Genomic DNA, 17,496 nt, shown 5'->3' with positions numbered 1-17,496 from the left:
CGTGAAGCACATGGCAATGTGGATGAACCTGGAGGACATTATGCTGAGTGAAGCAAGCCAGACACGAAGGAAAAACACTGTATGAATGCACTTTATGAATTAAACCAACTGAGTAAACTCATGGAATTAATAACGAGAATATAGGTCACCAGAAATAGAATGTGCTAGACAACGGAAGCTGAGGTTTCATCTGTGCAGATTTGGTAAAAAGGTTGTTTGGAAATGGTGAAAAGCACATCATAGGGTTTGTAATTAGTAGTGCTAATTTATGGGTATGATAGTGGTTGAAAGAGAGAGTCTAAGGACATATATATCACTCTAAGGAAAGCTGAAAAATGAAACAGGACTGTATAACATAGTGAACATTTGTGAAAAATAACAGTGAACATTTGTGAAAAATGAGTATTGTTAATAGTGCATATATTAGAATGTTTTTCTCTGAAACAGAACAAACATAGGTTAATGTTACAAGAGGTGAATACCAGGATGATATTTGGGCACAAATACAACCAAAACAAGCTACAGTATATGGTAATATATTAATAACATTCCATCATGGTTTAAAAAAAAAACAGCAGCAGCAGCATGCTAAGAGAAGGAAACTAAAGGTACTACATATAGTTTGGCTCCATTTCTGGAAAATGTAAATACAAATAAATTACTGAGATGGAAATAGATTAGCAGTTATGTATAGCAGGGGAAGGATAGAGGTATTGAGAGGAACTTAGTGATAGCTGTTATTTTGGTATATGTTTGTTTTTTAATTTTTTGGAGTAATGAAAATGCTGTAACATTGATTGAAGTGATGAATGCACAACTCTGTAATTATACCAAATGCCACTGATTGGGTACTTTTGGTCGCTTGTATGGCTTCTGGAAGTGTTTCAATAAAGTTGATTTATGAAAAGCAGTAGGAGAAGCTTGTGGGGCTATTGCTGGACGCCCCCGCCCTGCCCTGGTGTGGCTCAGTGTGGGGTCCATCCCTGTGGGGCCCTGGCCCTGGCCCAGCAGGAGCAGAGAGCCCCTCTGTGCATGCCCGAGTGCCTGTGTGTCAGCACCAGACAACTGGGTGGCAGCGTGAAAGGCTGCACCAGGAAGTTCATCTCAGGATCACAAGACAGGCAGGGCAAGAAAGAATTAAGTCTAAACAGCTTGGGCAAAGGATTATATGCTTTAAATCATACAATCGAGCATCCAAGATAGGAATAAAATCCTTCCAGAGGAGTAAAAGGGGCATTCAAATTCCCGTAAATGGAGGAATTCCTAAGGCCACAAGAAAGCACAAGACGAGGGCAAAGCACTGGCTGGAGAAGACAGAGAGGACCCTGTCCTTCGCATTTGCCTCAGGCTGATCTTCTTCACGGGACGGCTAAACACTGACTCAGAGCACCAGCCCCTGCAGAGCCAGTTTGCAAAAACTGTAAAGGGTGTTTTTTGGGTGGGTTTGTGTTAGTTCCTAGCACCCAAGGAAATTTCTTTCCTACAACTAGCTGGGTACAAACTTAAGGAATAGACATCTCAGGGACTAAATCCCAGAATTAAAACTTGAAAATATTAAAGTGTACGGTGTTCAACAAAAGATTACAGGACAATAAATAAAAGAAATTTTTAAAAAAGGAAAAAAAGTTTACAAGACAAATAAAGAAACGGGAAATAGTAGTTCATCCAATAGAACAGGATAAAAATCCAGAAACCAAAAAAGAAGACCAGATTTTGGACACACTGGACAAAGACTTAAAAAGAAAATGATCTTCAATTTGCTCATGGAGATAAAGGAAAACACAGAGAAAGAACTAAGTGATATCAGAAAAGTAATGGTCAGAAAAGTAAGATTACTACAGTAATCTCAGTAATGACATAGACACTTTAAAAGGAGCCAAACAGAAACACTAGTGTTAAAGACCACACAAACTGAAATGAAAACTTCCCAAGAGGATTTCAACAGCAAAGTAGACCTGGCAGAAGAAAGAATCAGTGAACTTGAAGGCAGGACAGTTGAAATTATTCTGGTATAGGAGCAGTGAGAAAAAAGACCTTAAAAAGCAAACAGGGCCTCGGAGACCTGTGGGACACCATCCACTGTGCAAATATATGCATTATGGGAGTCAAAGAAGAAGGGAAAGCAGCAGAAGGAATCTTCAAAGAAGTCATGGCAGGAAACTTCCCAAATTGAGACAAGCATATTCAAAAAGCCCAAACAGGACAAACTCAAGGAACACTCCCAGACACATAGTAGTCAAACTGTCAAATGCTAAGGACAAGGACAGAGTTCTGAAAGCTGAAAGAGAAAAGCAACATGTTATGTATAAGAGAGCTCCAATAAGATCCCGTGCCGCTGACAACAACAGAAGCAGACAAAGAAGACGCAGCAAACAGACACAGAGAACAACTGGGGTGGGGTGGGAAGGGGAGAGAAATAAATAAAATACATCTTAAAAAAAAATAAGCAAGGAAGATGAACAGATTCAGCAAGTAAAAAACAAGGGAGTAGGAAGAAATAAATAAAATAAATCTTTTTTTAAAAAAGAAAATTCTTTCAACAATTGTATCAAAGGTACCACACTAATGCAAAGTGCTAATAATATAGGGGAGCGGTTAATATGGGAACTCTACTTTCTGTATGAGTTTTATGTAAACCTACAACTTCTCCAACAAAAAAACTACATAAAAGAGAAAATTACATTCTAATTTCATTTGTGAATATCAATGTAAAAATCCTTAACAAAATACTAACAGACTGAGTCCAACAGCATAATAAAATGATTATACGGCAGGACCAAGTTGGGTTTACTCCAGGAATGCAACACTCAGAATCAGCCAGTGGACTGCCCGGCATAGAGAGAATGAAGGAAAAGCCCATATAGTTATCTCCATAGACACATAAAAGGCATTTGACCAAAATCCAGCACCCCTTATTGGTAAATAGACCCAGAAAACTAGGAATATAAGAGAACTTTCTCAATATGAGAAAGGCCATTTTTTAAAAACCCACAGCTAATTTTCATATTACATAACTAGAAACTTAAAGCTTTCCAGTTCAGATCAGGAATAATTTAGGGATGCCTGCTTTCCCCACTGCTACTCAATATTGTACTAGAAGTTCTAGCCAGAGCAGTTAGACACAGGAGGAAGGGAGGGAGGGAGAAAGTAAAGGTATCCAAATTGGAAAGGAAAAAATAAAATTATCCCTAAATCAATACATAGAGAAAACCTAAAGAATCCATAAGAAAATTTCTCAAGGTAATAAGCAAATCCAGCAAAATGGCAGGGTACAAAATCAATAAAAATCTATTGTGTTTCTATACATTAGCAATGAACAATCCAAAGAGGAAATGCTGAAAACAATTCCTTTTACAGTAGCATCAAAAATAATAAAATACTAGTCACAAATTTAACCAAGGGTATAAAAACTTGAATACTGAAAACAACAAAACACTGCTGAAAGAAATTAAAGATGACATAAATAACTGGCAAGACATCCCGTGCTCATGGACTGGAAGACTTAATATTGTTAAGATGTCAGAACTAGGCAAAGTGATCTACAGATTTAATACAATCCTATCAAAATTCCAGTAATGTTTTTTTTTTGTAGATATGGAAAAGGCAATCCTCAAATTCATGTGGAACTCCAAGGGGCCCAAAACAACCAAAAAAATGGAGAAAGAACAAAGTGGGAGGACTCACACTTCCAGATTTCAAAATGTACTGCAAAGCCACAGTAACCAAAACTGTGTGTAAATGGCAAAGAATAGACAAATAGACCAATGGAATAGAACGGAAAGTCCAGAAATAGACCCATCAATCTATGGTCAATTGATCATTGACAGTGTTGCCAAACCCACTTAATTGGGGAAAAATTAGTCTTTTCAATAGATGGTGCTGGGAAAACAGAATATCCACATGCAAAAGAGTGAAGCTAGACCATTCTTCATACCATATAAAAAAATTAATTCAACATGGATCAAGGACCTAAATATAAGCACCAAACCCATAAAACTCTTAGAAGCTAACATAGGCAAACCTTCAAGACCTGGAGTTTGGCAATGGATTGTTAGATATGACACAAAAGGCATAAAAAAAAACCCAGATAAATTTGACTTCATCAAAATTTAAAATTTTTGTGTATGAAAGGACATTATAAAGAAAGTGAAAAGACAACCTACAGAATAGGTGAAAATAGTTACAACCATTTTTTGGATAAGATTTTTTTGTTTTGCTTTGTTTTTTGGATAAGGTTTTAAAAATATCCAGAATATATAAAGAACTTTCATAACAAAAAGACAAAAAAAAAAAATTTAAAAATGGGCAAGGGTGGGAAGCAGACTTGGCCCAACGGATAGGGCGTCCGTCTACCACATGGGAGGTCGGCGGTTCAAACCCCGGGCCCCCTTGACCCGTGTGGAGCTGGCCCATGCGCAGCGCTGATGCGCACAAGGAGTGCCCTGCCACGCAGGGGTGTCCCTGTAAGGAGAGCCGCCCAGTGCGAAACAAAGTGCAGCCTGCCCAAGAATGGCGCCACACACACAGACAGGTGACACAACAGGATGACGCAACAAAAAGAAGCACAGATTTCTGGTGCTCCGCTGATAAGGATAGAAGGGGTCACAGAAGAACACACAGAGAATGGACACAGGGAGCAGACAACTGGGGGGGGGCGAGAAATAAAAATAAATCTTTTTTAAAAATAAATAAATAAAAATGGGCAAGGGGCTTGACAAGGCATTTTCCCAGAGATTATACAAATAGTCCAATAAGCATATGAAAACATGCTCAACATCATAACAATAGGGCATTGCAAATCAAAACCATGTGCTATCACTTCACACCCACGAGGATGGCCATTCCATATTTAGAACGGGAAAATAAGTGTTGGACAGGATGTGGGGAAACTGGAACTCTAGTGCCTTGCTGGTGGGAATGCAAATGGCATAGCCACTGTGGAAAGCAATGGTGGTCCCTCACAAAGGTCAATATAGAATTACCTTATGACTTGGCAGTTCCACTTCTAGACATATACCCAAAGAAAGCAAAAACCAGATCTCAAACAAATACTTGTTCACCAATGATTATACCAGCATTATTCACAACAGCTAGTACGTGGAAGCAACCCAAGTGTCCGTCAACAAATGAATGGATTAACAAACTGTGGTAACACACTGTGGAATATTATCAAGGAATAAAGTTCTGAGACATGCTGACACATGGAAGAAACTTGAGAACATTAAGCTTAGTGAAATAAACAAGGCACAAAGGGACAAATATTTCATGATGTCACGGATATCTGAAAATGCAAACTTGCAGAGATAGAAAGTAGATTAGAGGTTATTAAGGGGTAGGGAGAGAGGGGAAGGGGACTTTTGCTTGGTGGCTATAGAGTATTTGTCAATAAAAAATAATTTTAAAAAAGAATTGGTTTAAGCTATGGCCTCTGAGGAAGAGCTGAGGCTGGAACTATTGTGCTCCATTTAAGCTCATCTCTTCTATTTGATTTTTTTTTTTTACCATATGTGTGTGTCACCTTGATTAATTATAAATATTAAATAAATTTATGCACATAATTATATGCATAAAAATGACCAGGCATTCAAACAAGCAGAATAATATTTAGAGATAAAAATATCACATTAGCTAAAATGAAAAATATATTGGATGGTATTAACAGCAAATAGATACTGTAGTAGAAATAATCAGTAAGTTGAAGATATGACACTAGAGACTACCCAAAATGAATCACAGGAAAAGACTTTTTAAAAAGATGAACGGAGCATCTTGGGACAATATTTCAGGCAGTCCAACATATGTGTAGCTGGAGCCCCATAAAAAGAGTGGGTGACAAAAACAATAAAAGAAATCATGGCCAAAATTTTCCCAAATCTGATGAAAACTGTAAATCCATGAATCCAATGAGCTCAACAAACCCCAAGAAAAGTGCAAATAAAGATCATCACTAACACGTCATAAATTGCTGAGATTCAGTGGTAGGGGAAATGGAAAAGCAGTCAGAGATAAAAAGATTTATTACATCCAGAAAACAAAACTATGATTGGCCTTAGACTTCTAATGTCTAATGTTAAAGGTATGACAATAATCTCCTAGAAAATAAATTAGAAGAATATGTTCATGATGTTGGGTAACAGAGATTTCTTAAATTGAATACCAAAATCATTAACCATGAGGACATTTTTGATAAATTGGGCTACCTTAAAACCAAGAAGCTTATTAATCAAAAGACACCTTTAAGAGAGCAACCTTTAAGTATGGTTCTGCTCAACCAGTAACTTGTATCCAGAATATATAAAGAACAACTACAAGCCTGAAAGTGAAAGACAATCCAATAAAAATGGACAAGTGGCTTGAACCAGTCCTTCACAGGAGGGTGTCCAAGAGGCCAGATGCCTGTGGAAAGGTGGTCAGCATCACTGCAGCAGAGAAATGCAGATTGAAAGCCCAGTGCGACCCCACCACCCCCGAGACAGCAGCCTCAGAGACCGCTGCGCTGGGATCTGCTGGGACGGACGGCTGATGAGGAAAAACCGGCCGTGCTTAGTAAAGCCACGTCTGCTGACTGAGGGTCCAGCAAGGCGGCCCCGAGGTGACACCTGCCGTGGTAGAGTCAGGGCCGCCACGGAACCCCAGGCCTGCGGGTGAAGCCACCTGCAAGCAGGACCCTTGAAGGCACTGCTGGGGGAGCGAGTCAGGCTGAATCAGGCCGGGCCCTGGTCCCACGGCTGGAGGCCTCGGGAGGAGAGGGCATCTGCCGCGGTCGCAGGAGAGAGGGGGAGTCGGGGAGCAGCGAGGAGGCAGCCTGGGGCCCGGGGCCGGCAGCCACCAGGGAAGGCGGCAGGCTTTGGAGAGAGCCCGGAGCGGCCCCCCGACACCGCGACTTAGGCTTCTGGCCTCCGAGACTGTGAGTCATGAACCACTCCTGTTTAGGCAGACAAGCCGGTGGCGTTTGTGACAGCAGCGCTGGCGAGCTAAGATAATGCCCAAGAGAAATGGGGACATGATCACCCACACGGCGCGAGGAGGCTCCGCAGCTCAGCGTAAAATCCCCTGCGACAGCCAGGGGCTGCGGCGCCCAGAAGTGGGCTGGCTGTTAAAATGGGAATTTTATTGGGGGTGAACGTTCACAGTTCTGAGGCTGCGGAAAGTCCACGTCAAGGCGCCATCGGAGCTGCTTTCCCACCAGAGTCGGGGACGGTGGGCCTGGTGTCCCGTGACATTGTTATAGACGCGATATCGACCAGACTCAGACTCTGAATAAAGTTCCAATTGAGAGCTTTATTAGCCGCGCGGCGACTGCCTCGTCCTGCGCAGAGGGGAGAGCAGCCCCGAGTTTGCTGATATAGGCCTTTAGGTTCAGGGCAGGGGCGCTAGCTCAGCAAGCCGGCGCGGGCAGAAGCAGGAGTGTGCGGGTAATCAAGCGCTGGGAGTTCTGTCGCGAGGTAAGCGGCTGGGGAGTTCTTGTTACTTACAAGGGTCTGGGTCAGGTTGGTCTGGGGGCTGACGACACTTTCTACAGGAGGTGGCCTTGAGATAAGGCTTTACAGTCCAGCAAGCTTGTTACAGAAGCGAGGTAATGCGGTGAGGGGGCTGTGGGATTTTCCTCTCGGGTGGGGTGGTCACAGGATCCCACTTCTCCACAGCGTCAGGCAGGACGGCGCACCTGCTGGTCTCGCTCACCTTCTCCCCGATCCGGCGGTGGCCAGGCGGGCCTCTCTCTCGGGCTTCTCTCCTTGCGCTCAGCTGTGGGTAAACCTGGGGCCCTTCCTCTGACGTGGCCGGAGCAAATACGGGGCTTCCTTCACTCTGCCCCCCTCTGTGTGTCTCGGTTTCCATCAGACCCAGCCAGAGGGCAGAGTCCAAACTGGCTCGCCCCTCACAGTCCAGTCAAAAGCAAGGCAATCACACGACCTGGAGAGACTCTAGTGCAGCCAAAGTGCTCCATACCACATGGGAGTGGATCCGTTTAGGAACATAATCTTTTGGATCAACAAAAACTGTCACACCCGTCAATAAGAGAAGGGATAAATAACTCTGGTAGATTCATGCACTGGACTACTACACAGAAATTCAGAACTATTTTCCCACAATATGGACGAATCTCACAGATGGATCAGCGGGTAAAGGAAGCCAGACACCAAAGTCTACATGCTGTATGATTTCAAAAATAGATAAAATTAATCTATGACAGTACAAGTCACAAAGGGCTTACCTCTCGGGGGGAAGGTATAGCTAAGAAAGGGTTCGAACCCGGGGATGAGCCTCCCTGGCAACGAGGGACCACTATCAACTACCAACTGATGATGCAACTGGAAAATGACCTTATACGGAAGGTTCAATGCAGATCAGCAGAATATCCATGTCTACATAAAATACCATGACTTTAAAATGCTGTTTGACCTAAAGTAAGGGGGAAATGGAAAGGAGAAATGAGTTTATATGGCTACGAGTTTCTAAAAAAGAGTCTGGAGGCTGGCAGAAGGTTTGCCCTCATGCACAACTGAGCAGAGTCAGAGAGACAGATAAAGCAGATACAACCCCCAGATATTGGTTCCTTTGAGGGCTAAAGAGACCCACGGGAGTTATGGTCATGGCCGATGGGGTTAACTACCAGGGCAGATGGCCCCTCTTTGGAAATGGTGTTTATGTGTGATGAATCTGGACTCAGATGGGATCTCCCTTCATAAGACTTTCATGCCAATGTGCTGGAGGTGCAGTTAATGTTGGGGTTTAAGATATATTTAGGGGATTTGAATCTCTGGACTGACAATGTGATAGCCAGATCCTGAGCCTCAACAGACTCCAGCACCTACAATCTGATTTATTGGACTTACCACACTCAGCTAAGATGGAGTTGAAGAAGGACAACCACCACACCATGGAGCCTAGAGTGATTACAACTGAAAATGGGAGGATTGCATCCAGCATCCAGGTGGAATCTGACCCTCCTCTTGACATAGAGGTGCAATGGACACAACCAATCCAATGTCCACATAGAAGAGGTGGCATTGGAATGGGAAAAGTGGACATAGTGGACGAAGGGTATGGGGAAAGGCAGGAAGAGATGAGAGGTGGAGGCGTCTTTGGGACATGGAGCTGCCCTGGATGGTACTAGGCAATCACCGGACATTGTAAATCCTCACAGGGCCCACTGGATGGAATGGAGGAGAGTATGGGCTATGATGTGAACCAATGTATATGAGGTGCAGAGGTGCCCAAAGATGTACTTACCAAATCCAATGGATGTGTCATGATGATGGGAACGAGTGTTGTTGGGGGGGGGGGAGAGGGGGGGTGGGGGGATGGGGTTGAATGGGACCTCACATATATATTTTTAATGTAATATTATTACAAAGTCAATTAAAAAAAAATTAAAAAATAAAAAATAAAAAAAAAAATAAAAGTGGTAAGATTTCTTTTTCTTCAACAGCCAAGGAAATGATAAGGTTAAAGTATAAGAGACTCTTTTGATAAAGGAGATTTTTCTTTTGTATACTGATTAGACATGAGAAAAACTTTTTGCAAACTTTTGCTGAACCATACCGTTGATTTGGAGAATTTTGTTATTTTAACAGAGAAAGAACAAAATTTTAACTTTGCATCTGTATACTATTTGATATTATAGCTTTTAAACCTTTATATATAGACATAATAAATTTTACTTAAATTTAGCTACAAAAAAAAAAAAAAAAAAAGAAAGGGTTCGAGGGAGAATGTTTTCCCTCTTGGCCTGGATAGTAGTTACCTAGTTGTACATTTATGCAAAAAAAGAAAGAAGTTTCACACTTTACAATTTTTGCCCTCTACATATGTGTGTCATAGTGTAATAGTAATTTGAAAAAATAACGATGATGGTATTAATAATAAGCACTGCGTTGTCCATACTGTCCTCTAGTTGTATTTCTAACACCCGTGGCATCTGTTGTTCTGCCTTCATTTTCACCCTTATATTGGTAATTCATGCCTTCTCTCTTTTTTTTTATCTTGCTTAGTCTTACTCATGATTGCCAATTTCATTATTCTTTTCACACTTTTTGGTTTCGTTTATTTTTTCTGTTACACGTTTGTTTTCTATTTCATTAATTTCTGATCTTATTTTAATATATTATCTTTGCCACCCCCCCCCAATGTTTCTATTGTTTTCTGACTTATGAGATGGATCATTATTGATTTTTAGCATTTCTTCTTTTCTGATGTATGTGTTAAAGGCTATAAATTTCCTTCTAAATATACTTTAGTTGATCCTCTAAGGCTCATTATACCATATTTTCATTATCATTCAGGCGAAACAATTTCTAGAGTCCATTGTGATTTCTTCCTCAGTCATTTAGATATGTTGGTAATTATGAAATAATTGAGGATTTTCCAGTTGTTTTCCTATTGGATTCTAATTTATTTTTACTCTGGTTAGAATATATGTTTCAAATTATTCCACTCATTTGAAATATAGAGAGAATGCTTCATGGCCCAGTAGACGGACAATTCTGATCCATGTTACTGTGCCTTGAAAAGAAGCACGGACACCTCCACTGTTTGCAGAGGTGCTCTCGAGGGTTTGCGGACATCCTGCTCTTAGAGCGAATCCATTCCTGGGCATGTCAGCCTGCTGTAGGCAGGAGCTCCCGATTAAACGTCTGATTAAACCAGCGAAGTGCCTTTGGTTAGACTGTGGGGCGCAGAGTCTTAATCCTCTTACTGGACTAAAAAGCTGCAGACACCACAAAACAGCACAGAGACAGAGAGAAGCCTCCAGAGGCTGACGAGCCCAGGACAGAGAAAGCCACAGACGGAGCAGCCTGGAGCTGAGGGGAGGCCGGCGGGGCCGCCTCGTGCTCGCCGTGCGGCAGGCGTCCAGGGTCGCCAGCGGCCGGCCTCGCGGAGGGCCTGGCCTGATGCCTTGGTTGGGATGTTTTTCTCAGCCTCAAAACTGTCAGCCTTTAACCTAATAAATTCCCATTGTAGAAACCAACCCATTTCTGGTATATTGCTTCCAGCAGCTTTTAGAAAATTAAAACATTCTCCCTTTAGTTAGTTAGGTCAGTTTATGAACCGTGCTCAAATCTTCTGTGTCTTTACTGATGTTTTGGCTGCTTGTTACGTCAGTTACTGAAGGAGGTACATTAGAGTTTGACATCATGGTTGCAGATTTATCTATTTTGCCTTTTCGTTCTGTCAGTTTTTCTTTTTGGATGTTGAAGATATGTTATTAGGTGCTATATTAGTCAGCCAAAGGGGTGCTGATGCAAAATACCAGAAATCTCTTGGCTTTGATAAAGGGTGTTTATTTGGGGTAGAAGCTTACAGTTACCATATAAGGCATAAGCTCCTTCCCTCACCAGAGTGTGTTGCCCCGTGCTGGAGCAGGACGGCTGCCGGCGTCCACCTTCCTCCCGCTCTCAAGCTCGTGGTCCCAGCTTCTTCCAGTGTCGGCTGCAGGCCTTCGGGCTCTCTAGGCTTTCTCTCTCCCTGGGGCTCGAGTCTCTCTGGGCTCAGGCTGGCTTCTCCCCACAAGGTCAGCTGTAGACTCTCAGGTGAGCGGCTCTTCCCGGGGCCTCTGCCGCGTCGAGAGAGCCATCTCCATCCTCTGTACTCTCCCCCTGCACTTCCTGGGCTGCTTCCCCGGCTCCAGCTCAGAACGCCAGCATCAAAGCTCCAGCTCTCTTCCCTGCCGTGTAGTTTTCCCTTTGAGTCCCCTCCCTGACATGGCCCAATCAAAGCGCTAATCATAATTTAATCATGCCAGACCAGGTTGCAAACATAATGCACTCTCTATTTTTGGAATTCATAAACAATGCCAAACTGCCACAGGTACATACAGTTTAGAATTGCTATATTCCTAGTTGATGTATCCTTTTATCCTTTTATCTATCGACCTCTTCTTTGTCTCTAGTTGTGCTTCTCAACTTAAAGCTTATCTTCTTTGACATTAGTAGAGTTATGCCAGATTTCTTTTGGTCAATGTTTTCATGATTTCTCTCTCTCCATCCTTTCACTTACACTTTTCAGGGTTTTCTTTTTCAAAATTCAGTCTGACAATATTCGTCTCTTACTTGAGTTTTTTAGTACATTTATTGTAATTACTGACATATTGGGGTTGAAACATACTATCTTCCAACTATTATTTGCCCTATTTTCTCCCTTCTTTCCTTCTTTAGGATTAATCAAGTATTTTTTTAATTATATACCCTCTCATTTGCTTGTTAGTAGTACTTACTTTTATTATGCTGTTACCCAAACAATGTTTACCCAAACAATTGAAAATTCATTCTCCACTTATTGTGGTCTAATGGAAATCTGTTCTTTCTATCATTATAAAACAATTCATAATTACAAAATTGAATTATCAGATTCACCCTTCACTTATTAGAGTCTCATGTAAGTTTGTACTTTTACCACTTTCTGGTTGAGGAACAAGGACCTCCCAATGCTTAAAATCCAACTGCCAGAACTGCTGGGAAGACGCTGTGCAAGGAGCAGCGGGCTCACCACCTCTTCCATGAAACAGTAGGCTTCTTCCTAGAGCAACTGTTGTGGGGCTCGGGAGGTCGTGGGGTAACGTGCAGCATTCAGGAAAGAGCAGGAAGTTGGAGAAGCTGCAAAAACTGTGAATCAGCCCCATGGCGGGGGCGCCCACCCCCCACCCTCGAGGGAAGCAGCCTTGGGTGCAGTCCCAGCCGGTGGCCACCAGCAGAGGGGGCTAGAGACCTCCCTCCCTGGTGAGAAGGCAGGGCGCAGCCAGGGACAAGCGTGGCTGTCCAGGCATTTTTCTTTTTCTTTGTCCTTCACTGATTTGTTAAAAGCACATTTTGAGTCACATGATCTAAAAATCGAATGAGATATATATACTATTTTCATAAACAGGTTGGTAGTTATGTTCTCTCACATTGAAAGTCTAGAGAGTGAAAGGTAATCCTTTGGGTCCCACCAATATCTGTTTTTCCTTTTAATAATTTGCATATAAAATGCCAGGTAGTGACATGGAGCTTTTGGTTCTTGCCGTCAGGTTTTTAAGTCAGATTTTGCAGTCACTGCTATGACTATTTTAGGTAATAGTGTTAGCACTCACTGCCAAACTATTTCTACTTTAATATACTTAAATTTTCTTCATTCCTACCTTTTTGTCATTGTTGTTCATCATTTATTTAATTCCTGAAACTGTCTCAAAAATGGATTATTTCTTGTTTTCACCCAGTCAGGAACTTAGATAAATTTCTATGCCTTTTTCTATAAAGCAACTTAACTGAGTTTTTTTGCTCTTTCATAACAAGCAGTGCTAACTTGTTAAGTAATTACTTTGAGTGACCAGTTATCAGTGGTATTTGGTATAATCACATAATTGCGCATTCATCATTTCAGTCATTTTTAAAGCATTTTCATTATTCCAATAATAGTAATAATAAAACAAAAAACAGCAACAACACAACATCATCACCTCTCAATCTGTTTCCCTTGCCGTGCATAACTTCTATTCTGTTTTCTTCTCTCTAGCATATTTGTATTTATATTTTGTAAAAAAGTCTTACATATGCAGTATCACCCAAATTCATATTTTGCATGAGGTTTCACTGTTACACAGTCCCATGTTAAATTTCTTAGCTTTCCTTCTAGTAATATACAGACCTTAGAGTTAACTTTTCAACCACTGTCATAACACACATAATAGCTCTGTGATACACTTTCACTATTTCTAAGATTCCAAAGATTTACAACCTTTTTACCAGTTCTGCACAGATTAACCCTCGGCTTTCCATTCTCTACCCTCCTATTTTCTGATGGCCTATATTCTAATCGTTAACTCCATGAGTTTACATAATATGTTTAGTTCATAATAGCACAATCGTAAAGTATTTGTACTTTATATATAGAGAGAGTTTAATAATGGAGTTTACTAGAACACAATTTTTTTCTTGGTTAATTGCCATAATGTTTGCCAGGTGCATTCTCTAGTAGCGTGTATTAGAACTTCCCAGGACTGAACAGTCTTCCATTGTATGTGTACACAGCGACGTTTTGTTTATCCAGTCAGTCGTAGACACTTGCCACCTACACCATCTTAACCCAGCAGTATTCTTGGAGGTCCTGCCAAGAGCATGGATTGATTCAATATGTAATTACAAATCAGGGAAAAATCTGTCAGGAAATTAGGGCTATGAAAAAGGATTGCGTATCTCCCAACAAAGACAAAATCTTCTAGTCATTGCAGATCTAAGTGTAAAGGAAGTCTAGTGGCTTCTTTCCCCCATTTCTAAAAGATGAATGCAGGTTTTTTTCTCTAAATTGTAATGTGAAGTTTTCAAACCTGCATAAAAATTGGAATAGTCCAATAAACACCATACGCCCTATTTCTATGTAGACTCTAGACCTCCTGATGCTTCACCTGATACTAGACCGCTAAGTTTCAGCATATATCTCCTCATAATAAGCATTATTCTCCAAAACTATAGTACCATTATCATGCCTGAGAAATTTAACATTAGTTCAATAATGCCATTTAATATTCAGCCTATATTCAAATTTCTCCATTTGCAACTCAGTCTTTCAAAGTTTTTACATTCATTTTGTTAGATATCTTCTGTCTTCTAATCTAGAAGTCATCCCACTTTCTCTAGTCGTCACACATTTTTTACATAAAATCTTATTGAAGTATAGCATTCATACATGAACATTCATAAACAGTGTCTAGTAAAAGTTGCGAACTTCCAAAACAAGCATACATACCGTCATATAGGGTTCCATACGACAGCGCACCGTGACCGCCTTGCCTTGTTATGAAACATTTATTACAAACTGTGAAAGAGCATCAGCAAACTATTACTACTAGCTATAGCCCTTACATTTGGTGTATTTTCCCTAACGCACCTGAGTAACACCCTGTATTCATATTTGTTATTTGTCCTGTCAACTACAGTCCGTCTTCCACCGCTAGATTGCCTGTGTCGTACAGCCCCGTGTTTCATACAATCCATTCAGGGGCTCTCGCTTTCATCCCAGAGTTGCTCACACACTGACTTTTCACATGCCCAGTTATCTTGTAGATTGTGCTACAATTTGGCTTTATCTGATTGTCTTCTTATAATTAGATTTGGGATGAATATGTCATAGATGATGGATTGAATATGATCAAGCTGTAAAAACTTCAATGTATCTTGGCACTCTTGTTTGCCTTTAACTAGTCTTTCTTATAGGAGCCCTGTTCTCTCTTCATTGTTAAATTATTGGTTAAGTTACTATCTTTCAACTGTCTTAGGAAATTTCTGGAACTGTTATCAGAAACTCACTTCTGCTTTACTTTGTACTCTCTTCTAAAGATTTTATAGCTCAGTTACTTAGTTGCAGTCCTCTTTACTGTATGTTTCCAGGCTGTCAGTTCTTTAGAAAAATAATATTTAGGATGATGTCATCCTATCTTTACTTGAGGTTTGTAGTACCGTATAGGACATAGAAACAAAGCAAACGTTTGCAGGAGAGCGGCAGAACCATTCAGCCTGCTGTGTTGCGAGCGACTAGATGGGCACAGTCTCTAGTCCACACGCTTTTGGGCGTTATAGACCAGCGATATTGACCAGACTCAGACTTTGTCAAAGTTCCAATTGAGAGCTTCATTAGCCGGGGCCACTGTCTCATCCCGGTGCAGAGGAGAGAGCAGCCCGGAGTTTAAGGGAAGAGGTGCTTGTATAGCCTTGGGGGGGGGTGCTAGCAAGCAAGCAGGCACAGAGGCGGACAGCGGCTAGGGGAAGGGGGCGCATCTATGTTTCTTCTTCCAGGCCCCTTCTTGTGGGCAGCCCCGCGTCATTTACCGGCGCTCTCCTCGGAGCCGCCCTGAGTCGTTCACGCTCTCCTTAGGGGCAGCCCTCAGTTGCTTACACTCTTCTTTCAGCAGTCCTAAGTCACTTATCTATCTGAAGGCGCTTGCAATTCCTACTTCCTATGTAGTCCTGTTCCTGTTTTCCCTACGCGGCCTCACCCTGCAGGGGCGCACCCAAAAGATGGCGCGGGGCACGGAGCCAGGGTCCCCGCCCTCCCGGGAGCCCCCCACCCACCAGCGCTGCCGGGAAGCCGGGAGGCACCGCCGCCGCTTCCTCACAGAGCGCGCCCGACCCGGCCGGAGCGAGTGTAGCTCCCTCGTCGCACCCCAAGAGCCCCTCGTTCAACAGGTGGAGACCCTAACCCTCACCCCAGCCGCGACGCCCCCGCCGTCCACACTCGGGTAAGCGGCCCCCGCGGGCAGCTCCCCTCCTGCGCCCGCTGCGCGCCCCCCGCGCCCCCGGGAGGAGGCACGTCCAGCGCCAGGGCAGCCCGTGGCCAGTCCTGGGACCCACAGCCGCGCCCACCCGGGCTCTCCACCGTCTCTGCGCGACCCCCGGGCCTGCGCTGCCCTGCTAGAGCGCATGCGCCGCAGAGTTCACGGGCAACGCGCGCCCTCCCGGCCTCGCCCCTGCCCCAGCCCCGCGCGCTGCCTTTGGGGGCTCCGGGGACCCCCAGCCCCGGCCCTGACACAAGGGCCGCACACCCTCCCCGGCGCGCCCCCCGCCGCCGCCGGACCCCCGCCCCGCGCGCCGCGCGTCCCCCTCCCCGGGGTCCCCGGCGGGGCGGCCTGTGGCGGCGGCGGGGCCGGGGGCTCCGGTGGTGGCCAGGGGTGGGTGGGACGGTGTCCCCGGGGTGGCGGCGGCAGCAACTCTGGGCGCGCGCGGGCCCTTCCGGCGGATCTCCCGGGCTGCGCGCGCTCGCCGTGGGCCCAGAGGAGGCGTGGGGGGCGCGGGGGGAGCCTGCCCTCCGTTCCCCCCCGCTCGCCCCTCCCTCCAGGGCCGGGTTTCCCCCGCCTCCCCTCAGCCAGAGCCTCGCAGCAGACTTAAAATTAGTGCAAACCAAGGGAATCCAACTGTTCAATTAAAACAAAGCATCGCAGAAGCCCGCAGCGAGTGTTACGAGGTATGATTTCTGCCCAGTGCTCTAAATGTCAAAGTAAGAAAACCCTTGTCCAACAACAGCCAAACCTTAAGCTCACAGAGCCCAGGGCCAGCCCCAGAAAACTCCTGCATTTATTATACAAAAAAACAGAACAACGAGCAAATGGCGCTTTCTTCATAACTCACAAGCCGTCAACTCTCATGGAAACAATGAGCTCACCACAACCAGATCTCCTCATCCCTCAGCTGTACACAAAAATGGTTATATTTTTATCATAAACATAAAAGATTGTTTCTTTTCCATCCCACTGCATAAACAAGATCGCCAATATTTCACCTTCACAGTTCCGGCAGTTAACCGTGCTCTACCCACTAAACAGTACCAATAGAAAATCCTCCCCCAAAACATGAAAAACTGTCCCCTCTATGTCAAAATTTCGTGGGCAATGCCACGTTACCATTGCAAACTTACTGCCAAATCATCCACTACATGGATAGCATTCTCATAGCACACCCTAATCAAAATCACCTAACAAACGGTTTTAAAGTGTTACTCCACGATCTAGAACAGTGAGGACTACAAATC

At 43.5% G+C, this 17,496-nt stretch overlaps 1 long non-coding RNA gene across 6 annotated transcripts in view; it reads left to right on the top strand.

Annotated features, from left to right (window-relative positions):
• The first annotated feature begins 15,829 nt into the window (after positions 1–15,829).
• Positions 15,830–17,496, top strand: part of LOC101446272 (uncharacterized) — an 87,869-nt gene continuing 86,202 nt past the window's right edge. For all 6 annotated transcript variants that reach the window (XR_011648135.1, XR_011648140.1, XR_011648134.1 and 3 more), the window contains exon 1: positions 15,830–16,210. This is a non-coding gene — a long non-coding RNA (uncharacterized lncRNA). The remainder of the gene's footprint in view (positions 16,211–17,496) is intronic.

This window comes from Dasypus novemcinctus, chromosome 3 (assembly GCF_030445035.2).
Source record: "Dasypus novemcinctus isolate mDasNov1 chromosome 3, mDasNov1.1.hap2, whole genome shotgun sequence".
In the NCBI taxonomy this organism is placed as follows: domain Eukaryota; kingdom Metazoa; phylum Chordata; class Mammalia; order Cingulata; family Dasypodidae; genus Dasypus; species Dasypus novemcinctus.
This window is presented reverse-complemented; position numbering and strand designations above follow the sequence as displayed.